We start from the raw sequence: 26967 nt of genomic DNA on the forward strand, positions 1-26967 counted from the left end.
AGGCCCGAGCTCTTCTGGACAGGCTGCTCCAGCAAAGCCCTCAGAGCCTGGAGGAAGATCAGGCATGGGTAAAGCCACCCATTGTGCAAACCCCATGTGAAGGCAGGATGTATGGTGGGTGATTTGTGCTGGCAAAGGCTTTCAGCCCCCCAGCTGCTGTGAGGGACCCACTCATGCTCACCCAACCGGTTGCAATGCCAGAAATATCTGGGCTGCGGGGGCCCCATAGCCAGGCCATGGCTGCACTCTAGCTCTGGCAGCTCACACTGGCCTGGTAGTGGGCTTCTTGCTGGCAGAAGAAGAGCTCTGCTCCCTGAAATGGCAGCTGAGCACACAGATGTTACATCTTTCATGTCATGGCTTTTGATACTAAGCAAAGAAGTCGCGACTGGTTTGCCATCCTTTTTGTTGTTGTTGCTGTTGCTGTTATCGAAGCTGAAAATAAGGTTTCTATTAACAGTACAGTGATGGAAAAGAAGGGCTTGTCCTGCAGTTCTGGTTTGAAAATAAAAACAGCTTCAGAGAAGCAGCTTGTGTCCCTTGTGTGAGAGGACTATAATTTCATCTCAAATTTCTGCTATCGTAACACTTGACAGCAAGTGCTGCAGTCATCAGGATCCAGATTTGTAGGGGCATTAGCAGAGCCTGATTTCTTTGGGTTTAGTGAATGGCAGGTACGTCAAATCTTCACCTCTGGGCTGGGCTTTCTGTGACCATACACATCCAGAGACGGTTTATTCATATTAGATAGGTGGTTTCCCACACCGTTTTCCTGTAAGACTTTAGAAATAAGGCTCTGTGAAACTTAACAAGTGATGGTAACTGGCCATAATGTCTAAGTAATTAAATGGAAGATTAAAAAGCAGTAATCTTCCTTCCTCTTTGTTGCTTACTATTAATGGTTTCCAATTCTGCATACTAAATGATTATTAAGTCAGTGTTCTGTTGCAGAAAATCTGTAGCATTAAAATTTGGATTTACTGAGAGCAGAGAGTAGGTTAACTTGAATGGGAAAAGCAAAACGATTACGAGTTTTAGTTTACAGGGACTTTGTCCCAGTCTAAATCCAAACAGTGCTTTTCACATACTGGTGATCATTGCTGAGGAGAAGAAAGACTTTGTGGCATGGGCGGTCAGCGCTCTGCAGATTGCCCGTAAGAGTCCATGGAAAGCAGCGAGAAGAACTAGTTTCAGTGTTATCACAAATTCTGCCCCATGACTACTGGCTTTCTAAAGGGGCCACATCTGCCTTGGAAAGTATGCTGGGTCTCCACATTAAAAAAGGTTGAAAACCAGGGCACTGTGAATGGCAGGAAGAAAGCGTTTGGCATCCCCTCAGACATGAGAAATATCAAATGCAGAATGAGGAGCCATGTCAAGGGTAGTCACTGCCATATAACAAGGAGGGAAAAAGACAGTCTTTCCAGCTTCACATCTTATAAAATCCAACTGAAATTAATTCAGGACTTTGCCAGTCAAGAGCTATTCGGCAATCCCAAGGTCAGGCCAATGGAGTCTCCATCTCACATCATCATCTGCTCTCTTTATCCCTGTACCACAGACAGGAAATCAAGAGAGAGAGCTTGATCGTTGCAATATAGGCAAACATTTGGGCCCAGACTGCAAAGTAATTAAGTGTGCATTAAGGCCCACTCCCATTCAGCAAAGCCCTTATGTACATGCCTAAAGTGCCACTGGAGCTAGAGACACACAAAGAAACACTTACATTCCTTCCAGGATCAGCGCTAACTACAGTATAAATATTTAGGAATATATTTAAAGGCTCTCTGGGCTGAAGACGGCTCTGACTGCACAGGCAAGGGCTGGAAGAACTGGGATCTTGCAAGCTGCTGTTGCAAGTTGGGATGTAGGGAGGGTGCTGGAGGCAGATAGCCAGCATGCAAAAAGGGCTTTCTGTGGCAGCAGGAGAGCAGAAATGAATGAAAAGAGGGCAGCCAAGGTCTGCAGAATTACAGAGTGGATATTTAAGGTTGAATTTTCACACTGAGACTGTTGCATCTCTGTTGGGAAAGGGGAAAAACAAAAGCCAAAATAATTCATAGAATCAGGATGGTTTATTTTTTTCTATCATGGTGTATAATTTGCAGGGAGGTTTCAGGGTAATATTCCCTCTATGCTTAAAAGCACACGCACACACTCATCCAATATTCTTGGAACAAATGACAGACGATGACTTGAGCTTCTCAACAGGGAGGAGGGCAGGTTCCCTGCCCCAAAGATGAAGTGTAAAGAAAGAGGATGGTGCTGCGGGGGAGAAAGAACACACCATGCACTGAGGTGCAGTTGTTATTTCTGCCATGCTGAAGCTTCCATCCCAGCCAGTTGCCTGCCTTTGATGTGGATCATTCCTCCTTTATCTAACAGCTTTCTTCCTAAGGTGCTCCAAAGCCTTTCACACTCTTGGTTTTCATCGTACCTCTCAAGGTGCCCCTGCACTGTCTCCTTTGATGGCTTTTCTCCTCCCCTCTGTAAGCCTTCATTGCCTCAGTCCCTCTCCTCAGGTCTCACTTTGTCCCTAAGTAAGGGCTTCTATCTTGACGCATGCTTCAGCGACCATTTCTGTACTGACAACTCACAGATCTCTTTCCCCAGCACTACTCACACATTCAGCCCATTCTCTAGCAGTCCCACCACCTCTCTCTGTGAATTTAAGGCCTCTTCCCAGTTTGTCCTCTCTTCTCCTGCATGCCATGGTGGGATTTGTAACCAGCCTCCTCCGTGTCCCACAGGCTGTAATGAGCCCTCTCAATGCCATGCAATAAGGTGGACAGGCAAAGAAGGGAGCACAGCTGGCTGTACATTCCTGCTTGGAACACTTGGGGAAACCTCTTGGAGAGCCTGCCTTCTTTCTTGCCAGCTTCTCCTGGCTGGTTTGCCCAAAGGAGAACTCACAAACCCTGCTTTTCAGCTAAACTGCATGCCCTTCTGAAAGAAAGGCCTCTATTTAATCATTCCAGCATTGTCTGAAAACCCTAATTCCTTCAACATAGTTACAAACAGTTCCGATTATTTGTAGAAAAGCTTGAAAAGTGTTCAGCGTATTTTATTACCCACAAAAGGTGCCAGCCTGGCAGCCACAGAGCCTTGTCCTCTGTTTATCTCCAGAGCTGGACAGTACAAGCAGTACGCTCTCTCCAGAATGTCTCTCTGCTCCCATTCTGAAAGGCACATGGTGGCCTATCACCATGGGATGACTTTGGTACTCTCTGTTCCATTGCCATTCGTCCTGCGCCAGGGACAGGGAGCAGCTGGGGAAGCCTCAAAGGGCCTCTCCACAAAAACAACTGCCCTCTCAGAGGGCTTGGGTGGTTTGGTGCATGCAGATGTGTCTGATGCTGTCTTTTCTGGCAAGCCACATCTCAACCAAAGTTTGTTATTATCCATGGGGATCTGGAGCACAAGTCTCATAGAGAGCAGCTGAGGGAGCTGGGACTGTTCAGTCTGGAGAAGAGGAGACCCAGGAGAGATCTTACCACTCTCGGCAACCACCCGAAAGGAGGTTATGGTGAGGTGAGGGTCAGCCTCTTCTCTCAGGTAACAGCAATGGGACAAGAAAAAATGGCCTCAAGCTGCAGCAGGGGAGGTTCAGGTTGGATATCAGGAACAATGTCTCCTTAACAAGAGCAGTGATGCAGTGGCACAGGCTGCTCAGGGAGGTGGTAGAGTCCCCATCCCTGGAGGTGTTCAAGAGCCGTGTGGATGTGAAACTGAGGGGTGTGGGCAGTGGGCATGGTGGGATTGGCTGCTGGTTGGACTGGGTGATCTTAGAAGTCTTTTCCAACCTGTGCTGCTGAATGAGCTATGAATAACCAACTGTGGATATATAGAAGAAGCAGATCCCACACTTCCTCGTTGAAGCAAAAAATGCAGTAGATTTGCTCTGCAGCAAGTGCCACTGAAGTCATGGTGTAGAGATAGATACAGCTTGCAAGATCTTCTTCATGTTCCTCTCCCTCCTGCACCAGTTTGCAGCAAAACACACCAAACACACAGATGTGCAGTGACATTTTTAAATCATGAACTGATTTGTAAGGGTATGCAAAGAGAATATTAAGCACTCATAGCTACTGTTCAGGCCAGGCCTTGTATTTTCTTTACATGTACTAATGCTAAAAATACAACGAGGCAAATTTCTCAAGCATGGCCAGTTTGGATGGGATTGTTTTTTCTTCCTAAAATGAAATGTAGTTTGGTTGAAGGTCTTGCTTCTTTGTCAATAATTAAACAGCCCTGCACTTGTTGAGGCAGCCCTGAACGTAGACACCGGGATCAGCCAGCCTTGACCACAAGAGGATAAAACATGCTGCCCCCGTCTACAGAATGGATATTTTTTTTTTCAGAGAACAGAAGTCCTTTTACTATTAACCCTGTCAACTTCACTGGTGAAAGAAGGCCTTTCCAGATAATGGGACATTTGCCCAAAGAAGCTGTGGAGTCTCCTCCTTGGAGTGCTTCCAAAGCCACCCAGAGGTGGTCCGAGCACCCTGCATGGGGTGTCCCTGCTGGAGCAGGGGTTGGACCCGATGACCTCCAGATGTAAGGATCTCAACTCGCTCTGTGACCCTGTGATCTCACGATGCTAGGCAGACATGAGCACTGAAGGAGCTGCTTGGACCTCGTCTGCTTTGAGTACGGTTTCATGTGAGGGTGCTTCCCAGAAACAAACCAGGCACAGCTGGTTTCTGCTTGGCCTTTGAGCACTCAGGTAGAATTTAACTGCTGCTAGCAATGCTGGGTCAGGATTACAAAACAGAGACAGTACAAACAAAAGGGGGGAGGTTGGAGGGGAGGGGGAAGGAGGGGGGAAGGGGGAGGCTTCTGTCAAAAGTTCAGATTTTGTATTTCTTCTTAGAGTGTGTTTTTGAAGCAGGAACAGCAAAGATCAAATGGTGTTGCACATTTTGGGAGTTCATCACATCCTTAGGGATGTTGTTGTGAGTCCATTGAAGATGGGCACAGGAAGGTTGTTCTGTGTACAGAAACAAGAGAATATTTGGTCTCTGACAAAGGCCTCCACTTTAAAGGGAGGAAGGGAGTGAGGAATGGCGGAAGGACAGAGGAGGATGTGAAGGGAGGAAGGAATGGTGGAATGGTGGAATGAAGGGAGGGAGGGAAGAGAGGGAGGAGGGGGGAGGGAGGGAGGAGGGGGGAGGGAGGGAGAGGGAGGGAGGGAGGGAGGGAGGAAGGAAGGGAAGGAAGGAAGGAAGGAAGGAAGGAAGGAAAGGAAGGAAGGAAGGAAAGGAAGGAAGGCAGGAAGGAAGGATGGAAGGATGGAAGGAAGGAAGGAAGGAAGGAAGGAAGGAAGGAAGGAAGGAAGGAAGGAAGGAAGGAAGGAAGGAAGGAAGGAAGGAAGGAGAAACATAAAGAAGGAAAGTTGATTAATGTGAGGTCTTCATTTCTGGTCTGGAGCAGTCAGGGCAGAGTCTCAGTTGAAGGAATCTCTTGCTGTCATCCACAAAGGACATTACATACTTACTTCAGAATGCTGATGGGCTGCCAGTCACTGACAGGTACCAACTTGGTGGCTGATGCTTATGCAGATGTGAGGGAATAATCCTGCGGGATGAGGGGCAGAGTGAAGGGAGATTTCTGCCTTGATCTTCAGGCTAAGCATTCCTTCTCCCTGTGCCACTGTTCTCATTTGTCTATCCGTTTGCTCCTGTTTGGCAACAAAAGGAGCTCTTGCTGTGGACAGGACCATTTGCCAGGCAGGGGAAGGAGAAACAGGAGGAGAGCTAGGATACAAGGGTGCCTGCTATATCCCTTGCCTGTCGGTAGCAAAAGAGAGGGAGGATTCCTACAGCAGTGGGAGGCTGCAGCTCAGGGCAGGCAAGGTGGCGGGTGAAGGACAGCCTGGTGTTAGGGCTGTGTCCTCGAGGCCCTCTTCTGTGGATCTACAGGCATCCTCAAAAGAAGAGAAAAACACCCTCTTCCCCACAGCATGTTTAGCTTTTTTGTCATGCTGGTTCCCAGTTATCTGAGCACAGTCCCATGTGTACTGTGCCCTAAGCAAGACCAGCAGGGCGGAGGAGGTTGATTCCATCTCCCCAGAGCAAATGGGAATGCTGCACTGTCCAAATGCAGCTCCTCCTCAGAACGGCAGAGAATGAGAGCTGCTGCTAATAGAAACAGGTGAAAGCCAGACCTTTACCCTCTCCTTTCCTGCTTTCTGTTTCTCCTTTTTATTTATGTTAATGTGTTCTGCGTTGGAGCCATAATTAAATACATATTCATATAGAACATGTACAAAGCTTCTGCCTGAACTGTGAAGCTCTCTGGAGCTTAACTGCTTGAGACTTGTCACAGGAAAACATTTCTCCCCGTGAAAAGAGGCTTCCTACAGCTGGGCTATATTACTGCCTTTTAATATTGCTGGGTCTCCCTACCCTGGGAAGGGTTTTCTGACAAACTCCTCCTGGAGATACAGCTTTTGCCAGTGTAAGTTACACCAGTTTCCGGAAGAAACTGGGGCTTTCATTGCCAGAGGTAACTCTCTGATGGTTGTAATTTGTTCCCACACTCTTTGCTATGCTGGCAAAACTTGAAAGTGCGGTTCACTGTTTTTCTCTCGGTGCCTTTTCTCCTAAGTTAGCTTTCCTATCCTTGTGCTTACCCCAGCTGTTTCCCTGGGCACATCTGATCATCTATTGTCTTCACAACAGCTCCGAGTAATGAGAGGGGAGGGAAGACAAAACTACTCGAAGGGTCTAATCGCATCCTGGTTCCTTGTAACGGAGTGCTGTCAAAATCTGCAGCCTGCTTCCCTGCAGAAGGAAATGTAGTGATGGAGGAAGGCAGGAAAGCAGAAACAGCGGTTGGGAGTTGATTCTAAGTATTTTCCTTGTACTGCCTGCAGAACAGAGGGGCTCTGGGGATGATGGACCAACTGTGTACTTGGTCCTTGGCTACTGAATGTCATATCCTTATCCTTCCTCCCAGCAATTGCCCTCTCTGAGAGGATTGACACCCTCCTTTTTCACCCACGTATGCTTCTTCTCACTTCCTGTAGTCTGGTTCATCCCCAGGCAAGTGAAGCAAGCCCTGGCAGTAGGCTAAAATCTGTGTATGACGAGGTGATGCACTAGCCCTGCCACCCCACCAGAAATATCCCAAGGGAGATTTCTTGTACTGAGCAACAGATCAGACCAGGAACAGCAGCTTCTCTTGATGATCCCTGCATCACCTGCTGCTTGGTCCCTGCAAACCCACAATACCTGGTCAGTGCTGGAGCATCCCTACGGACAGGCACCTGTCCTGTCACACAGCTGCCTCCAGGCTCTGGGCCTGAAGCTGAAGGAATCAGAAGGTGTTAGAAGAAGCAGCTAAATTTCAGGGCTGGCTGATGAAAAGGAAGCAGTGTGCTTTTGGGTAACTCTAGGTGCGATGTGCTTATTTTCAGAAGCTGCACTGTTCCCTGAGCAAGGCGGCAATAGATCAAACCTGAGCTACACAGTCATTTCAAGCAGGCGTGTATGGGTACCACTACTGAAAGAAGTGGTTCCACATGCAAAAGAACAACCAGAGTGAGTCAGAACAAAGCCAAGTATTCTATCACTCATTGCTTTGCTAGATGCTAGCAACGGCAGCTATGTTTTAGCACCCAATGCAGTGCTGCAGGCTGTCCTGCAGCTCAGCTGCAAGTAATCTAGGCTGTCCTGTATCAAAGACAACGGGGTAGGTTTTCTTTACGCCCAGAAAGTTGGCAAGGAACCAGAGTCAGCACAGGATGTGTGCCCAGCAAGACTGTGGGTTACTATCATGTGCCCTACATCTTCTATAGTGTAGCACAGAAGCAGAGCCCACAGTTGTTTCATTCCTGAGACAAGTTCACATGACTTTTCCTGAGTCTGGAGAACAAGATCACTGAGAATATTTTGGAGTCCTAAGTGCAGAGCCGGAGCGTAAGCATTCTGCCCTTTTTTGAGAGTTCCCCTTTGAAAAACCCCAACAAAACCCCAAAGCCACAGCAGCAGTACCCAGTTGCTGTGGTAAGTAGAAGAAAGCTCTCCTGCTGTCTGCCCTCTCCTGCCTCCCATCTCTTGCTCACTGAATGCAGGTGCATGTGAGGCCACACAGTGACCTGAATGAGGGAATTAGTCTGGATTAAAATTAACCAAGAGAAAAAAAAAAGGTAAAAAAAAAAAAAAGGTGCATGTGTGGGATCAGTTCTCATGAGGCCAAAGAGGGAGATGACCTCAGGGTGAGAGATGGTGGCAGGAGGTGGACAGGCTGGGATGGCTGTGTGTGTCAGGAGGTGGCTCAGTGTACAGTCACCAAACTGTGGTGCCCCTGCTGGGGCTTGGCTGAAAGTCTTCCTCTCCCAAGCCTCTTGCAGGCCTGTATATTAAATAGGCTTCTGCAGCTCAGCAAGTGACAGAAGTGTCTCTGCGTGAGGCAGTTGCTGCTGGGTGCTTGACGCTCTGAAGCACGAGCTTAATGCTCAGAAGCTTTCTGCTTCTGCCCCAGCTGAGGTTCCTGTGGTCTAGAAATGGTCCACCTGGGCAGTGCCTTTCCCTCTGGGTGCTGCTGACAATGCAGAGCCCATGGTTTGGTTCCCTGTCTGACTGGAAGAGTGGGTTACATTCAGCCTTTTTAGGATATCTCTATCTGAGGTGGTGGCATCAAGGACAAAACAGGGTCAGGAGGGGCTGTGAGTACCCTGATGTATCTGTAGGTGTCCCTGTTCATTGTGAGGGAATTAAACCTGACGGCCTTTGGGGGTCCCTTCCAACTCAAACCATTCAATGATTCTAGGAAATAACACAGGATAGAGCAAAAATACTGCCTGGTATTTACTCCACCTTCTTTTGTTAGGCATTTCAGACATCCAGAGGACACAAGCAAGCTGTGGTGTATTTCAGTGCCACATGGGTGCCTTGTAATCGGCCCACACTCTCCTGGTGGTCTCTTACCATACCAAGCACATTGCTGTCCCTTAAATAATGCTAAAAATAAGTAGTGATTATTATTAATTCCTAGGTTTGTTGCTTCACTGGCTCAGGTAGATAACAGTGGTCATTGGTGAGTCTGAAGTCCTGCTGAGAGCATTCCGTGTGGAATTCAGTATGAAATGAATTTCCTTTGAAGGAAAAGAAGGATAATCAATGACTCACATCAATGGCTGGGGATGGGAGCATCCCACCTACAAAACGATCGTGCCCTTCAAGAAGCTTCAAACACTGTTAAAATCAGAAGTGAAGGGAATGAACCCTTCCTCTGCCCCCTCTACTCCAGAGTCAGAGAAGGAATCGAACGCTACAGCTCCTGATGTCAGAATTACCCCTGGAGGGAAAAAAACATCTTGGGACCCAGGAGGGACCTAAGGACAACCAAGGAAATGCAGAGTGCATCGGTGGTAAATCTTTACATGAATAAGTGAACAAGTATATAGTCTTGTTAGAGTGCCTGGAAGATCCTCTCAAAGAAGTTTCCAAACCCCAAAAAGTCCACGTTGCTCCCACCTTACACGTTTTGCTCTGCTCTCCGTTGCTCGCAGACAGCAGCAGAAGCCCCCTTTCCTTTGATTTACAATTAAATTAAGAATTACTTTGGTAAAAAGCAGCGCTTTTCCCTGCTTGCTTTGTTTTGTGCCTCCAGGCTGTGCAGACCCCTATGGTTTGCTGTGCAAGAGGCAGCGTCACACGGCTCGAGAGGAGCTGCAGGAACTGAAACCCGTTCTATGATTTATGGCACTAATAAGGCTCAACTGCCATTTCTTGTGGTTTCCTCCCAAGTTGTCTTTGATAATTTCTACTTGCACCATGTTTATTGTTGCTGCTGCTAGGGTTCAGTTGGCAGGTAACTGTTGCACCGTTTCGCAGGGTTGGCTCTTTTTGGCTCTCTCAGTTGTGTGCTTGTTATTAATAAACGTTTCTGTCTGGGGAGCAGCAGGAGGGGCACCTGCCCCTGCTTCACCTCATCCTGCTTGGTGCTGCTGGAGCAATGAACTTCCAGGCCTGGCACTGGGAGCCCTCACACTGGACAGAGCAAGTCCCCATGGTGGGGCTGGTGCCTTTTGGTGGCGGAACACAGTTGGTGCCAAGAGTTTGCAATGGCAGACAGTCAAGATCCTAGTGTGGCTGGGGAGAAAGAAGTGTGTTAGGGTATTGGAAGCAGAGAGACTTCACAGGGAACAGCCAGAGTAAATGTACTCTGTGTCCCGTGCAGCCTGCCGTCTGGGTGAGACATTCCATCTGTTCCGTCCAGTTTCTGTTTTTCTCCTGAGCTCACTTTTGGTCGGCTCTCAACCTCCTTTCATAAACTTGGCTGGAGGAGAGTCTGTGAAAACAATGAAACATTAGCACCCAAGGAGAGTCCTCGCTGCCATTCACGGCTCTGCTTTGATGATCTGCCTGGTAGCACGTGTGTGGAGGATTATGGGCGACACCACAAAGGTGCTGCTGAAGAGAGGCTGTGCCATTTTCCTTCCTCCTGCACAGGATCAGCAGCCCCTGGCTGGCTGCAGCTGTACAGATCACAGCACAGCTGGGTCTTGGTTTCACCTGCTCCATCCCAGGCTGCACACTGTGAGAGGTCACTGGCAGAGGTGGGATTACAGCAGCCTGACAGACCACACTGCTTGAAGTTCCCGTGTTGGGGAAGAAAAATGGCTGCCCACTCTTCTCTGCCTGGCAATGCCACTAGAGGGTCACTGGTAGGCTTACAAGTAGAAACAGTGGGCACAGAGATGTCTCCCTGTTTCACACCTGCCCAGACCTTCACAGTAGGTGAAGCAACAGGTGGCGACTAACAGTTGGCCTGTCATCTGCATCTGGGCCACAACTCCTTTCTTTTCTAGCCTCTCCCATCACCAGGACTGCTTCTGTTGCCAACTATGCAGCAAATAGAGGGCTGCTGTGTTTTGCCTGGAAGGGCATTGGAGAGCCCTCAGCGTCAGCTTTATCTGGGTGAGGTGTTTCCATCAAAGCTTGGCCTCCCTAATGGCAGAGCACCTGAGAATTGGCACTGCCTCACGCCAAAGAGAAGATAAAACCTCAGAGGAAAAGAAAATTAAAGGCGTTAAAATATGAAAGCAGCAGCAGAAGTTTCACAATGCAGCCTTCCTTATCAGAATGAACTGCATAAATCTGCTTTCTGGAGCCTAATAATATTTCATGTGTTTGAAACACTGGTGGGAACCCAGCTTCTTTCTCTTTACATGGCCTGATTTCTCAAGACAGGATGGTAACTTCTCTTGGAGCTTTCCTAGGAGGAGGCATGCATGGATCTTGGCCAGCACTGAGCCCCAGATCTTCTGCCACTGAGCCTCACTGCTCCCCAGAGCTACCTCCAGGGGCAGGTCTGGCTGTGGCCATTGCTTTGCATTGAGCAGTGGCTGGAAAGAGGGCTTAGCCAATTCAATGACTACAGGACCAAGAGCTTCCAATACCAAGGCAGTTAGATCCATCTGCTGCTTTTTGGAAAGCAGTAAATTATTGCTTCATCCCCTGCTGCACACATACACACACAAACACCCACAGACTTCACAGTCTGAAGATCTGCTGTCTTTCTTGCTAGAAGGGCAATTCTACTCTCATTTTCTATGCTCATTTGCCAGTAAAACCAGCTCTTCTCTTACATGAGGTTTTGAAATAATTCTTACAGGCAGATAAGAGGATCTGTACTTAAAATGCCTCAAGTCTTTATGGAACTGTACAGGGCATTTGTTTTGCTATCCCACTGAAGACAAAGTGGGGCAATGGAGGCCATGCAGGAGGTCAGCAACAGCATCAATGCTCATGGCCCTCTGACTTGTCTTCCAGACTGCTGAGAAAGCTCCAAGCTGCACCGGTGTTGTGAGAACCAGGAAAAAAAAGGATAAAACACAAAAGTGAAAGTCACTTTAAACCAAAGAAATTATTTTGTGGTAAGACTTTTTACAATTCTGATTCCTTCTAAAATTAAGAAATGTTCTTTTTTTTTCATTTTTTCCTCCCTCTTTTTCTTTGTTTCTTTTTTTAAGTTCTTTCTCTCTCATCCTTATAGACCTTTCCCACTTTGTTGCTGAAGAAGCAGGAATAAGAAAGGGGAGGGTAAAGAAGACATTAGGAAATCCGAGTGGAAATGAAAATAAAAAATGGGTAGGATTCAGCTGCCTAACCGTAGGCAAGAAGAGATATATGAGATACTTCAGGATTCCCTTCAGCGGCAGCTTTACAAAGGCGCAGTATCTGTTAGGTCCTCCGTCATGTCCGCAGCTGCATGCAGACGCTATGGATGCTCCAGCACATCTAACAGGCTGCAGGCACCCTGGCTGGAGCAGCAAAGCCATCTCGGAATAAACCAGAAATTTTCTAACAGATGCAGGGAGTCTTAAGGATTCAGAAAAGCACCGACATATTCTGAAGGACTGAAAAATAACATTCTCCCTTGTGCAAGTTTGTGAAAATCTCCTTAGAATCAGTGTCAAGGCAATAACACATGGTGTGCCAGCCTGATTGTACTTGCTGCCATCTTCCATATATATGCCATCAGCTGGCAGGCATGCACAGAATAGGGGTTTCCATAAGCTGCTCTTTTTAATGTAAAATTCCCTCTTAGTGTGTTCAACTCATTTGTGCCTTCAGCTTGTAGGGTGTTAAATACAGGATCCTGGTCTTTCTGTGGCTAGCCCTCTCTCTCCTATTATACACGTGCATGATACATAAGCATCTGAAGTTTGTAACTCATTCTAGAGTTGTGTGAAAAGCATACTTGGTGATGCTCATGGCAAGAAATTCACTATTTGCCTGAAAATCTCATAAATAAGCATTTACCATCAACCCAATCTAATCATAATCAATACCGATACTGTGAGATCTTGTAAAACATGACCTGCATGGCAAGTTCTGCCACTTGCTAATTACGCCCTTGGAGGCAGCAGTCAATAGCTCCCAAGGGTTAGATGGTTCCTACTTAGTCAGGTGTTTTCGGAGAGTACCACTGACATTCACTAAGGACTTCCACAGCCACAAAAGAACTTCATACGTACAAAAGGCGTGCAAAATAAAAGCAAAGTGTTTGGAGGGTTGCTTTAAAGCGATAGTGAAACTGGCCATAGAGCCCTGCAGTTCCCCACATACATGGAGACTTGTTTTTGATATTGTTTCAAGTGGATTGACATAAGCAAAGGAGTCCTGTGGGGGGAAAAAAACACACCACACAACAAACCAAAAATATGTATTTTTGTGCCAGTTTGACCATCTGTGTTGATTAGTTCAGAAGAGCAAAAGAATAAGTTGAATGGCTTGTCTTTGCCACGCAGCCATCCCAATATTCAGGTTTCAGCGCTGCCCACTGACAGTAAGTGATCTAATTGTTTTTCTTTGCTGTATGAAGGAAAGGGCCCTGTGAATACAGACCAGGGCTACTGATGCCCTGTACTGTGATCCTCAGTCACCTGCTGGAGGCCCAAGCAGTGACCACATGCTACAACCTGCTGGAGGGGCAGGTCCTGACTAACTTCACATGAGATAAAAGGTGAGCTCATACCAAACTCTGAGCACAAGCAAACGGATGTGGCACACGAGCCAGGTGGGTGCTCCTATACTAATTACTTTGTTTGCATATCAGCTTGTGTTCTTTGTGTCACTCTACAAGAACTTAGGAAATGTGTGCCACTGTGGTTGGAGATCGTTGTCTCTCAGCAAAGATGTGAGAAGCGTATGGGCATGTATGGCAAACGCAAAATGAAATGGGTTAGTTCCTTTCACGCGTGAAACTCATCTTGCTTTGCAGTACAAGAGACTGAGAGTTTACATGTGGCCAGTGTCTCTGTCCCAACTAAAAGATACTTCTCTGCTGAGAAGTGGTAAGGTTTCCAGCCATTCTAATGTGGTTATAAGGATAAGTCTGGTCATGCCCTCATATGTGTCTCTTTGCTTTATCCGGCTAAGGCAGTGCCCCTTTCAGAATGAAGGCAAGCAATGTGACATTTCAGGTACTACAGCAATCTTAATTGCAAGTCATTCTAGTAGCTGAGGTGACTAATGTAATAAATACGCATACATGCATTGATACAGACAGCACTCATTGCAAAAATGACTGCCAGTCATTTCTCTAACCAGAATGTACTATGATGTGTACTCTGCTGTTGAAGTTTTAGTGGCGCCTCCGAATGCCATACAGCTAGGCCTCACACTTAAAAATAGCAGCAAGGTATGAATAAGTGCTGTTTGGTTCAGCAGGAAAGAAGAAAACATCACCTCAGTAGGAACAGATGAGTCTGGTTAGGTTTTATTTCTCTCACTGAAAAACTGAAAAGAAATAGCCATATTTCATAATGAAAATTGCATCTAATTGAAAGCGAAACATTCAAGCACCCAAAAGAGAAGTGAGAAGAAGGGATCCCATTTGCAGGGGGACAGCAGAGCTGAGAGAAGAGCGGAGCCCTGTAGTCTGGTGGCCAGCAGGGCACAGCCCTGTGCTGTTCTGGGGAAGGAGTGGGCTCAGTGAGTGAAAGATGCTAACATGACCTAGACACTCTGCAACATTAAACACTTAAAAAGGTTTGGGGTTTTGAATACGAAGACCTCAGACTAATTGGTTACCGTGGCAAACAATCACCGGTAGAAGTCTTTTAACCTTTAATTAAAGATAGACAAAAAAAAAAAAAAAAAAAAAAAAGGAGGAAAAACAGTTTAAGCACTTGAAAAATAAGACTTTTAAAGTGTCCATTATTCCCCTTCCCTTAGCTGTCAATAGTTTTTGTAGCAGTGCTTCCCTTCCCTTTATTTAAGTTCATAGCAGCACTCCCTGTTTTGGGGAAGAGACACTCATTGAGATAGACTGGATCTGCTGTTGGTATTCATTTTGGGATTCCGTTCTGCTGACTTGAAAACACATGTATGCAGGAGGGGAGAGAAAAGAAGAGCAAAGACCAAAAAATATGACTTCCTCTTCAGGTGTTGACTTTTACTTGCAGCCTCACTGCTAGAAAAAGACAAGTACAACACATGGACTTATCAGCCCCTCTAAGATCAAGGGGATTTATACCAGCGACTGTCTCATTTAGACATAGCTTTTAGTTGTCTCCTTGATTGCAGTTCAGAGCAGTGTTCTACAACCTGTACTCTCCTATCTAGGATAGTTTGATTAAAAGGAAGGTAAAAGAAAGAAAAGGCAGAGAGGCATGTAAAAAGACTACAGAGCTTCTGAGAGCAGGGTGACTTCAAGACCCCAAGTCTTCCCTTCCAAGTGGATTTCCAGGACTGCACTGAAATTGGTAGACAGAAAGATGACTTCCAGGTATCTCCTCGCCAGAAACTCACCAGAAGCTCTGATCAGATCAAGTAAGTAAATACCAACAGTGTCACAGCGGAGACTGAGGTCTTCAAGTTGACAACAACTGTCATCATTTCTCCTTTCTGTCCACTTTTGCTAGGATCAGTATCAAAATGGATGTACCCCAGAGGATGGTATACACGCCACTGGTCACCAGTTGGCTTTAGCTTCTGGCACATGAGTTTTGGTCCATTGATTTTGGCATTTATCTTGTACATCAGGCCTGACATCAGCGTAGTCCTTGGTTAATATTAGGAAGACTTTCAGATTGAACTGATTTGGTCTTCCTATCTTTAACTTGTGCTGACTTCTCCAAGTAATTTTCTCCAGCAGACTGAGCTGCACTTTCTCACTTCTGTGAACTTTAGCACATGGGTTTGCCTGATGTGCTCGTGTAGAGTGTATAATGCTCTCTTCTGCTTCCTTGTCTACCTTTTTTCTTTTCCAGGAGAATACCACAGTCACGAGAGCAGGGGTACCCTGGGAGAGGCTCTGCCAATGGCACTTTCATATTCCTTAATAGTGCAATACTCATTAGCACAGACTGGGGAAGCTGGGTGAATCATGTCCATGAGTGTCTCTACTAGGGTCTGGAAAGACCATCTGCACAGATCAAGACACATCAGTGGTGAGGAGTAAGAACAACCCACCTTAGTATGCAGCACAGCACAACCTTATGGCATTCTCTTGGGAGATAAGCGATGCTAGCTCTAGTTCCCCCAGGCAGAGGAGGAAATTAAACCCAGGACTCCCCCATCCTTTATGAGTGAATAAAAAGTGGCTGTCTTCCTCTCAGCTTTGTGAATATAATCATGATTTTTTTTTTCCAGGGAAGCAATTTGGTAAGTGCACACCAAATTCAACAATCATTTTGGGACAATGGAAAAAAAGGCATTTTTCAGTGAGAAGGATACCGGCTAAAAAAACATTCTCTTGACTGTAGTGACAGTACAGCCAGACAGACCTCATCACTCTGCCACTTTATATCCAGCAGCTGTGGGACAGGAGACTCTTGTACTTGCAGACAACGGAAGAACTTACCTGGCAATAAGAAATCTTGCTAGGAAAAAAGGGTTGTGTGGGAGTAATGAAATCCTCTGGGAATGGCGGATGAAACCTGAACACTGGTGGGGCTGCCTTGAGTTCTGACACAATTGCCACACTGCATAAGAAAAACCTGCAGAGAACAGACTCGCTCTGAGGGCTGAGATGTGACCAGTGTCCCAGTTATTATTAGGTACTAAAGGTCTGAAAAGGTTCAAACTCCATCTTTGTAGGAATTCAAAGAAGGGGATGTTTGAGGCCTTGCTGACAGCTTCCAGACTGAAAAAGAAAGCAGAGGAAAAAGGGGCATTTCTCTGGCCTTCCTTGGTGATTGCTCAGAACTACGTCTACTGATGGCTGTGTCCAACAATGAGAAGAAGAGCCAAGAGAAGTCAAAATCTGCGGGATGTGATGGTCTGCTAGTTCAGAAAAGCCACCTGGAGAAACAAAAACAAATGTCAGACAGCTGTGAGTGGGAGAAATGCTATTGTTTTCCTGGTAGTCCGTCCTCCTAGTCTTCTGAGAGAAGCGGGTGAGCGTGTGTTTGTGTGTGTGAGTATGCTGGGAATAAGTAATCAAGGAAACATTCAAGGAACGGGCAGCGTTCAGAGCCTCGTGGTTGAGCAAGTGCGTGGCAAACAGTGTCAGCTGCTGGTTACTGCTCCACCCTGCATTTCCCCTCTTCTGCAGGAATGCACTTGCAGACGTGCTCCTCCTTTTGCTGCTCAGCGTTCAGAGCTGCGGATGACAAACTGGTGACCTCAGCAAGAGGCAAAACCGGAGCTGCAGGTGCGTGTTCGCTGCCTGCTCTGCAGAGGCAGGATGAAGCAGTGGAGATGCTGCTCAAATTTAGAGCATCAGATCATGCAGCTGGCCAGTTTCCTGTGTATTTAGACAGGAACAGAGGAGCCACATGCCCTCTTCAGGCAAACTGAAAGGGCATAGGGTACAGCTAGGCATGAATCCATCCTCAGTAACGTTACTTTATTAGCAGTGGTCTTATATTGCTGTGAATTATTTGATTCTCACCTCTATCTAGAGAGGAGCTGTGACTTTTTTTCCAGGATAACAATGTGGTATTGGAATAAGGGCTGTCTGGAGACACGTGGAGCCTTGAATGGTTGATGGATTCCCTCAGTGGAGTCACTGAAGTGTGTGTGATCAACAGGAAGCAAGGGTGCAGGTACCAGCCTGTGTAGATGGGATGGCATGGGAGAGCATAGGGGAAATAAGCCTGCTTAACATCTAGTGTGACCATGTGAGCGCAGGCTCCTCTTATCTGCTACCCAGAGCTGATCCTCAATGCCATGCTGCTTCCCAGCTCCTTTATTTAAGGAGGGGAGGGGTGGCATTGGGTAAGATGCACGATGACTGCAGATGGCCAGGCCAGGTGCAGGAGCATGTATCTGCCTATGGGAAAGCCTATGGGGAAGCAAGGTGGCCCTTAGCAAAGGGCAGAGGATCCACACCTCCCTCCAGCCAACATGAGCTCATGTACACACCTATACACAAATGCATGCTTACATGCAGTCTGGTGTAGTGAACAGCGACAGAATAGAAAGGCTTGATCGGCCCCAGTGGCCATGAAGCAGAATTGCTACTGTACTGGCTAACATGGGCAGTGGCAGCACTTTTCCTTATAGTGTCTGTTCTTAGTGCTGTGCACTGGGTGCAGTCAGTGTTTGGGTAGAGAAGAAACAGAGGATCATCAGAATTGCCTGTTTGATCAACTTGACATCAGATTTGTGCAGGTGGAGCAGTGCTGATATCTGGTGAGCTCAGAGCTCCTTACCTTCTATGCATACAGTGCTGTCACTGCCTGGTTTTCCTGCTGCCAGGCTGGGACGCGGGACAAAAAATAACATCTTGTGCCATCAGGCTGAATGTCAACACCTTAAAGCCCTTTGAGTCCAGATGAAGGGCAGCAAGATTGTTGACGTCCTCAGACAGCAAACTACCACACCATGAGAGGAAATGCACAGAGACTACACACGCAGCCCCGGAGCCTGCAGCATAATCCCTTTGATCAGCAAGACTGGGGTTACTGTAGGGTCAGGGTTGACACAAAACCAACCAATCAAGCAAGACCACCTACGTATTCAAATTAACCTTTTTCTTTGCTGCAATGCAATTTTCTTTACGGACTATTCTCTCTCTCTTTTTTTTTTTTTTTTTTTTTTTTTTTTTTTAATGGAGTTCTTTGCCCCACTGTTTGGCTCTCTGCATCATTGCTGTGATAGATACAGTCATTGTTATTCAGGTACTTAGACCCGTAATGCTGCAGGTGGGCAGTGAGGGAAGTTGGCACAGGTTTTGTTTTAGAATAATCTTTTGAACTCAAAGAACTTTCTGATAATCATTGTGTACTTTCATTAAAAAGAAAAAAAAAAGAAAGTATCAAAAGAAACCAACCCCCCCCATGTCCTTAAATCTTACATGTCATTTAGAAAATGCACAAATATTCTTTCATTTCTTTTTTTTTGCAGAGGGGTAGCAGAATCAATTTGCCATGGTTATGCCTCCTGCCAATTGTTTAGAATTTCCAGGATTTAATCTTTCATCCATGTGTGTACCCACTATTTACCTTTGAATGAGATAATGCATAATGCATTGGGCTGTATGGAAACTAACCATGAAAAACCACTTTTTTTGAAGAAGAAGAAGAGAAAATTGCACTCTCCGTCCGTGGCCTGGAAAAAATAGTGCTGATGTTACAGCAGCAGTGAAGGCAGAGGAATGGACAGTTTAACTTCATGTGAGTTCAGAAGATGTCAAATATGAGGGCACGTGCATACAGTGCAGTGCTGCTGGATCCTCCCTCTACTTGAGGATTAGTGCTGGCAAAGTAGCATCAGTGCTCTAACACGAGCACACGTGGGGATGTTCACCACCTACCCCTGGATGGGGCTTGATCTTTGTTAGTGCTTAGCAATCTCAGGGATGCTTAGAAATTGTACAGTAGTACAGTCAGTGTGTGGAAGGAAAGTGCAGAAGGCTGTAAATACTTAGCACCTGCTATCAGTAATAGAGCCAAGGGCCCTGTGGGTAATGGGAGATCATAAAATGGAGGATCTTTTTGAGTGATAAGCAGCACCTGATCACTCGATGGGTGTTCTCCCGATGTGATTATCCATGGTTTGAATGCTGCTTTGTGCTGTACCTAGAGCTGAGAATTAAGTAACTGAAATGTATGCTGGATTCTTTTTTTCTTTGTGGAGAAGAGGTAGCAGTAGCTTTGATGTAAATCAGGCACGATGCTATCTCATGCTCTAGGTGCTGGGTCTGTTTGCAACCGTTAGTAGAGAGAAAGCAATGCTTTGACATGCCTCTGCTCTCTCTCTGCTTCACACACACAGACGTACATCTACGGAGCCTCAAAGAGTCAGAATCAGCAGAGGTCTTTTAAGAGGTTTTCCTGTCTGAGAGGTGGGTGTGAGCAGTAGATGGCCTTTTATGGGGAATTTTGTCTCAGCTTTCTTCTCATGCTTAGACTTGGCTTTTTTTTTTCTTTCTTTTCTTTCCCCTGCTGTCCGGTGTTCGGCTCCTCCTGAAGCACACCCACAGTGGAGCTGCTCACTTCTGGCCTATCTGATGGTATTTGGCTAACTGTGACAGAGGCATAAATGAACAGCAGAGAGGTCAAGGGCATGGAATTCAGTGCACAGATTGGATCGAACTCCAACATGCTACGTTGCACCAGGAGATGGAAAAATTGCCCGTGGCTTGCTAAGCTAGCTCTCCTCCTCTTAGTCTGTGGTTAATCCACTGTCCTTCCTTTACAGAGTTGCCAAAGAAGCGGAGATAGCACAAGGAAGCTTAAAACTTTGCTTTTAAAAGCATCAGTCCTTAATTGTCCTATTTGGAAAAGAAAGCTGTAATGTGAGGAACACCTAAGGAGGGCTCCCTTACAGTTGTCCCTGTGGGATAAAAGACCATGTTGTGCTACATTTTTCTGGAAAGGCTCTTCCTTTATTCTTAATTCTTGAAAACTGTAAATCTCTGTCTTCTCCTCTAGGTACAAATGAGGGGGAATTGTTACAGTCACTGTGGGAACAGAACTGGAAAACCAGCCTAAGAGTGAAGAGACTCAGGACAACAGAATGATGACATTGTATCACGGAGCAGATGGTCCCGATGAAGGTGTATCTTCCACTGAGTAATCATTCATCAGTACATGAATGTGCTGTTTGAAGCCACCTCATCATTTAAAATCAATAATTTGTCTTTCAGAACAGCTTTTTATGTAGGGAAAGGCCAGATGTGAATATTATCCAAGGCAGGAAAGTCATCCTGAACTTCACCTCCTATTAGGTAGCTGGTTCTCTTCTAATCCATCTGACTGGGGAAGGGATGGGAACACTAAGCTGGATCTGAGCTGCACACAGAGGAGCTCCTGTATCTGCATGCAGACCTTCTGATTCCACAGGGGATCTACACAGGCCTCACAAGCTTGGTTTGACTTGGGCTTGAGAAAGCTGAGTGTATTAGCCTCAAATAAAGGAGAGTAATTTCTACAGGGAGAGCAATCAGTGAGAGACTGCTAAAGGGAAATATGGATCTCTGATTCTGGCAGGAGATGAGAGTAACCTCCTAAAAAAGTCTCCCTGCAGAAGGCAGTTTTTAAAATGACCTTGAAGAAAGATACAGCAATTTAATCTGTCTCTGATGAGGGTTTTTGCAGAGCCTCTTGCAATTTCATGCATGTTGGCTGGACAATCCTGCCCTGACAAATGCCCTAGAATGCCAGAGATGCAGAGAGCTTCTGACTCTTCCATTGGACTTGAGAAGGATTTAAAAAAAGATATGGCTCTTGAAAGACAGGATAAATTGTGGCCCACAGAGAGGAAGACTGGCAAGGCATCCCTATTATGTTGTAAACTGGCAGCTGTAGGCCCTGATAGAACAGGGATTGGTGAATGAGCGGAAGAATAATTCTGATGAGTGAAAGAAAATGTTGTGGAGAAATCTTCATAATGCTGGGCAGAGGATTAGCGGGTGGAGTGCTTTCATGCCCAACACAGGTCTAGAGAAGGTCTTCAGAGGACCAAGTTCAGCCAATTCTGGCCATTTATCATTTTCCCTTAATCACCCAGTCAAGGTGACCAAGTAGCTTTGTCCAGCCCTTCTTCTGCCAGGCGCGCTACTGAACATCACATTTGAGAACACTCTGTTTAATGCCAAGTGTTTTGTTTTATTTTGTTTCCTTCTATGCATGAAAATAAATGAATCAGCCCTCTGAGAGGGGGCTTGGGAGTATCTGCTTCTCCACGCTGCACACAACTTTCTGCAACATAGGAAAAATGGGATACAGTGGTGTTCAGAGCTCACAGATACCCACAAACCAAAGACCGGCTTAGACGCAGTCTTAGCTAGAAGAGTACTTACTACTTTCCTCTTTTCCCTTTTCTATATGCACTGGCTATGTTTCAGGTAGCCAATATCTGCCCTACAATGGTGCCTCAGTGCAGCTTTACTATGTACTTTGTACTTACTCATTCTTCCCTTGCAGTGAGGCAGTGGGAACACATATCCCAGGGGTTGGAGCCTGGGGCAAGTAGGAATTAAGACAGTTCCTGTAGTCTTGAAAAGAGAATGTTAGGGTAGAACCCTTCCGTCCTACTGTCACCTTGCACTAGACAACAACTGTGATGTCTGGTCTCAGTCAAGAATGATTAATGAATGATGTGTGTTTGTCCCTAGCAGATGCTTGTAGTAACTGTGTTGGCCAGTGTTTGGAGTGAAATAAAATACAGCATGTAACAGACAGAGGCACTTGCATTGAAGATGAGTCACACTGCATCACTTCTTTCATTTTTTTTTTCAGGGAAGGAGGATTTGACCCTCACTGAGTGAAGGAGTTGCTGATTTAGTCAAGTCAAGAACAGGATGCGACGCTTTGGTCTAGTGCATTGACATTTGCATCTCTGAGTGAGATCGCTTGTTTTCATTGGAGGAATGGCAAGGCTGCCTTTTAAAACATTTAAAGGTAATTAAGCTTTTGGAGAAGAAGCAAATGTATTTTGATGGAAAGCTTTGAGTCTCTCTGGACCTACCAGAATGGCTACAGAAAGATTGGAGCCTTTCTGTGTGTGCATCTTTTTAAACCGTGTGGTCTGTTTCGGGAGTTGCATATAAATATTTACATTTGTGTTTTTCTTTCACCTGACATAAGCGTGATTTCAAGGTAAATGGCTAAGAGCATAAACGTTGCTGGTCTAAAAGTAAGAGAATGTGTTCTTCTAGAGGAGGTTAACTCAGGCTGAGTATCAGAAGGGTCTGGAGTGAACGATGTCTTTTCCACTGACTAGCACTGGCTACGGGATGACTTTGGCATACAGCAAGTAAGAAAAAGGCGCTCTTAAATACTGAATTCTCATAAGAATGATGCACAAGACTGCAAAAAGCAAGCTTTTTGCCCTTTCTCCCCCTCCTCCGAAGCCCCTTAGGACTGCGATGCAGATTGCTGGTGGCTAGTACTTTGCACATGGACACTAAACTGAATCAGGCAAAGGAATGAGAATAGTGTCAGAGTTGTGTGGAAGAATCCCTGATCATGTCCTGTCTCCAGACATAAGCTCAACCTGTTTCTATTCCTGGATTTAGAAGCGCTGTAGAAAAGTGTTACTCAGGCAGAGTCTAAGTGCAGTAAAAGCTAATAGTCAGTAGGACATGATGGAGGATTTGATTCTTTAGTAATTTCAAGACAAATATGTATTCTTCCTCCAAGGAAAATAAAACAAATGTTCTCATTCCATAAGGGATGTGACAACCCTAAGCAATTGTGCAACCCTATGCAATACATGATTCAAACTGAGGTCCATATGCTTCCACGTATCTGCTTCTGAACTTCCATATGATACAGAAGCGTACAGACGACAGATGTTACACATTTAAGATCGGTCAGGATCTGTGCACCTACCTGGAGTTCTTTCTTGTTGTATCCCTGTTGTGGCAAACTACTCCTGGAAATTGATGCCACAGCAGACTAAAGCAGTGAATACTGGGGCATCCATGGGCATTTGCACACATGGGTGGCCAGTTAAGTCACCTCTTTGCTAATGTAGATAGGCCAAAGCTCATTTGGATGACAAGTACTTTACAAAATTTGCTTTTATTTCAGTGCCAGAGGTTATCAGGTTGCACTAATCTCAGTGAAAGCAGGAAACCTAAGGAAAACCTACAGGTACAGGGCTGTTCTAAATGCTGAGGTATACTATCCTGCCTGTGATTCCATCTGATTGATAAAGTATTTAAAATGATATCAGGTGTTAAGCCCAACACAGTGGGCTTATGTCACAGAATCTTAAAATGATTAAGGTTGGAAAAAAACACTAAGACCATCTAGTCCAACCACTGACCCACCAACATCATGTTTTTATCTGGAAGCCTCTGTCAGCCAAACTATCTTGCCTCGCCTCTTGCAAGGGCTGGCCTCCTCTTCTGCACAGGCCCTGACACAGCTGAGGAAGCTGTTTTCAGGGCTGCAGCACTGTAGTATTGTCCTTCTGCCCCAGATCTGTAGCACAGATCTCTGGCTTGAGCAAGCAAGAAGAGAAATACCTTATAATTTCCCTGATGATCTGAAGCTAAACACAACTTCTTTGACAAAGATGCTAATGTAAATGGGGCCTCAGCTTCTCTTTGAAATGGTTTGCAAGACTGCCTTGTACAAACCGGCTTCAAAGAACAGTTGAGCCCTGCCTCTGGTAGCCAAGTGAAACTGCTGTTGCCTCTCAGGTTAAAAAAAAAAAAGTGTTTGTAGGCAAAAGTTTTTTTTTGTTGTTGTTTTTTAAATTGAAAACAGTTTCTCAGGCCAACACAGACAAGTCCCCCCAGGGTTGAAATCAGCTCTACGTTTCTCAAAACAGAGCGAAAATAAGATGGGTGTTCCAGCTGACTAAAAGTTTTCAGATTTTAATTAACTGGCAATGAGCCATAGAGACACGAGGTGATGCACCGTGCTGGGCCAGCTTGGTGTAGGGAAGCCAGGCTGTGCTTGCGTAGTGCCCTGTATCTGATAGTAACTCTTGCCTTTGGGGACCCGACAGGCTGCTGGGCCACCCCCCTGCTGTGGGCAGCTCGTGGGCCACATTCAGGACAGCTGAAGCTGGGCTGAGGTCTTTCACTCCTCAGCCTGTGGTTTCAGGCTTTGCAGCAGCATATGGCGAGGCGCTTTGCCCGCTTGTGGCAGGAGGTAGCTGGTAGACATGCTGAATCTTCACGCCTGCTGTAAAATGTTGTGCGAGAGGACTTATGCCTCAGTGCTACCTGCCTTGATAACATCTTTTAGTTCAGTGACCTTCCCTCTGCCCTAGCGCTGCCTTGCCCCTTTTTAAGGACAAAAGAAGAAAAGGAAGGCAGCTTGCATTCTAATGCTGGGTCACTGGATGCGGGATGATTCAAATTCAGCACCTTCCTCGGAGCTACGAAGTACCCAAGGGACAGTATCTTACTCTGCTCCTTTCTATCACTCTATGCACTTGTAGGGGCTTATGGTATTACTGCAAAACACTCTGGACATGCACAGCATGAAGAAACAAGTCGGAAGGTACATTTAAATGCACCAGACTCAGATCAGATAAACTCACAGGATTCACGTGGCCTCTGACACCAGGTGATTGCAAATGGTAATAAACACAATCCAAATTTAGGTTGGCAAACACTTCCTTAGGAAGGGGGGAAAAATAACTGCATTTTAACAGGCTAAGTGGTTAGAGAACTTTGTTAATTCAGACATAAACCTGTTAGCATAAAATATTGCCAGAGGTCTGAAATGGCCTCAGACAGTTTACATTTTTCATCACTGCTAGAGACAACTAACCCTTTCTCTCCCTAAGGATAATATTGCTTCTCCATGAGGCGACCCAAAAGCCAATCTCTTTGTACACAAGAGAAATGCCTCTAATCTAGACTTTATTAGACCGATCATTATATAATGGCTTTAGAAACTCTGGACAAAACTGAGTAGTGGGTTTAGCCGACAGTAATGTCAGGCTGCTGTCAATAATCCCTAGCAGATGCAAAAGTGTGACCCTTTTTCCCATAATTGTTGAATATTTATTTTTATCTTATAATGTTAATAAGGTTTATTGTGCTGCAGAGAGAGCTGATATCACATGACCTTCATCTTCCTGACTCACAACAAAACCAGAAACATTACACTGCCTGTCACGTCCTGTTGTTTAATGATAATGTGTAGGTTAGTTGCTTTTCTTCTCCACACAATATTATTTATTCCTTTTGGACTGCCTTCCCTTATTCGGAGTTGCCGTCGTGCTAAGCAAAAAAAAAAAAAAGGCATAACTGAAATAGGAGATTCTGAAGCGTCTTTTCAGCATGAGCAATGGAAACAACAAAAATATAGAACCATTTTCTAGGCAGCACTCGATCAGTTTATAAATGGCATTAAAAGATGTGATTGCCGAGAAGAGCAGGGACTGGGTTTGAAGAAGCAGGAGACACTGAGCAATTCAGCCTTGCTAAATAAGACTCAGATAAAAGCCTGAGTAACCCCAGTCTCAGTAAACAAAAACAGACTATGTGAAGGACGTGGGAGGTAAAAAACAGTCTTCATTTTCCTTGGAACAAAATTAGCTCTCCTCATGTCGATTGGAGATGGCGAGAGCCCAAAATAAAGGTTTGCATCTGGTCCTTTATTTGTGTTGTGCTGAGCTGGGATCCCCAACGCAGAGAGCTCCTTTTGGATTAGCCACACTGGTGTTGCCTGGCACAGAAGAGCCACGTGGATAGAGACAGAAGGATGCAATAGCATGGAGAACTGGACTGTAGCTTAGGCCGCATCTTTCCACAGTACTGCAAGGAAAGGTGAGGCTGGTTTGTGGGTGGGTTAACGGGATCTTCATTTCACACACCTGAGAAAGAATGGCTGCAGTTCCTGAAGCACTGCTTATCATTGCTGCATTGGGGAACTGCTTCCCATTCCTCAGCAAGCGGAAAAGCAAAGCGTGCTTCAGGCCCAGAATCTCCTGTTAGTCACTGGGGCAGAGCAACCGACGTATCACACCACTTGATTCTTGTCCAGCTTAAGCAGGGGTGTGGAAACTTTCATCAGTGCACCTCAGAAAAGCAAGCCCAGTGTAGGGCTGGGAGGTCGAGCCCTTTGGGTTGGGAGGCATCCTGCTGGAAAGAATGGGGCTGATGGCAGAGGAGGTTCTCCACTTTCTGTGGGCAGGTGCTCCGGCTTTGCACCAAGAGTTCAGGAGGCCCAGGAGATATAGTGTGCTGTCTGTGCCAGAGTTCTCCAGATGCATCGTTCTGAGTGCAAACTTTATATGTTCCTGAAACAGCGAGGATAAGTCATTCTTGGTTTCCTTACACACTTTAAATGGAGTGAGAGCCCTCAGCAATTCCAACACATTCCCTTTACAGGTTCATTAATGAGACCTATGGGAATTGGATTGGGTTCTTCTTCACTCTGTTATTTGGACTGAGAGAAAAAAAAATGCAGAAAAGCAAAGCTATTTTCAAGCCAGGACTTTTTTCCTGTTTCAAAACTGAAATGTTTCTCAGGCTTTTGCTGCTAATTTCCAGTATTTGGGGTATTTATTACAGTTGTGAGGAGACTCTAGGTTTTTTGTGTGTGTGTGTGCATGTGTGTGGTTAATTTTACTTACATCTCTG

At 45.8% G+C, this 26967-nt stretch overlaps 1 long non-coding RNA gene across 13 annotated transcripts in view; it reads left to right on the forward strand.

Moving 5' to 3' along the window:
• Positions 1-3917: 3917 nt before the first annotated feature.
• LOC107324566 overlaps positions 3918-26967 on the forward strand; it is a 37592-nt gene continuing 14542 nt past the window's right edge. For 4 of the 13 annotated variants that reach the window (XR_001559497.2, XR_001559511.2, XR_001559502.2 and 1 more), the window contains exons 1-6: positions 3919-4726; positions 11784-11887; positions 13339-17115; positions 18813-19081; positions 19683-19752; positions 20342-22312. This is a non-coding gene — a long non-coding RNA (uncharacterized LOC107324566). Of the gene's footprint in view, positions 4727-11783; positions 11888-13338; positions 17510-18812; positions 19082-19682; positions 19753-19879; positions 22313-26967 lie in introns of all 13 variants that reach the window. The other 9 variants (XR_001559505.2, XR_001559510.2, XR_001559503.2 and 6 more) reach the window with 9 other exon arrangements.

This window comes from Coturnix japonica, chromosome 1 (genome assembly GCF_001577835.2).
Source record: "Coturnix japonica isolate 7356 chromosome 1, Coturnix japonica 2.1, whole genome shotgun sequence".
Lineage (NCBI taxonomy): Eukaryota > Metazoa > Chordata > Aves > Galliformes > Phasianidae > Coturnix > Coturnix japonica.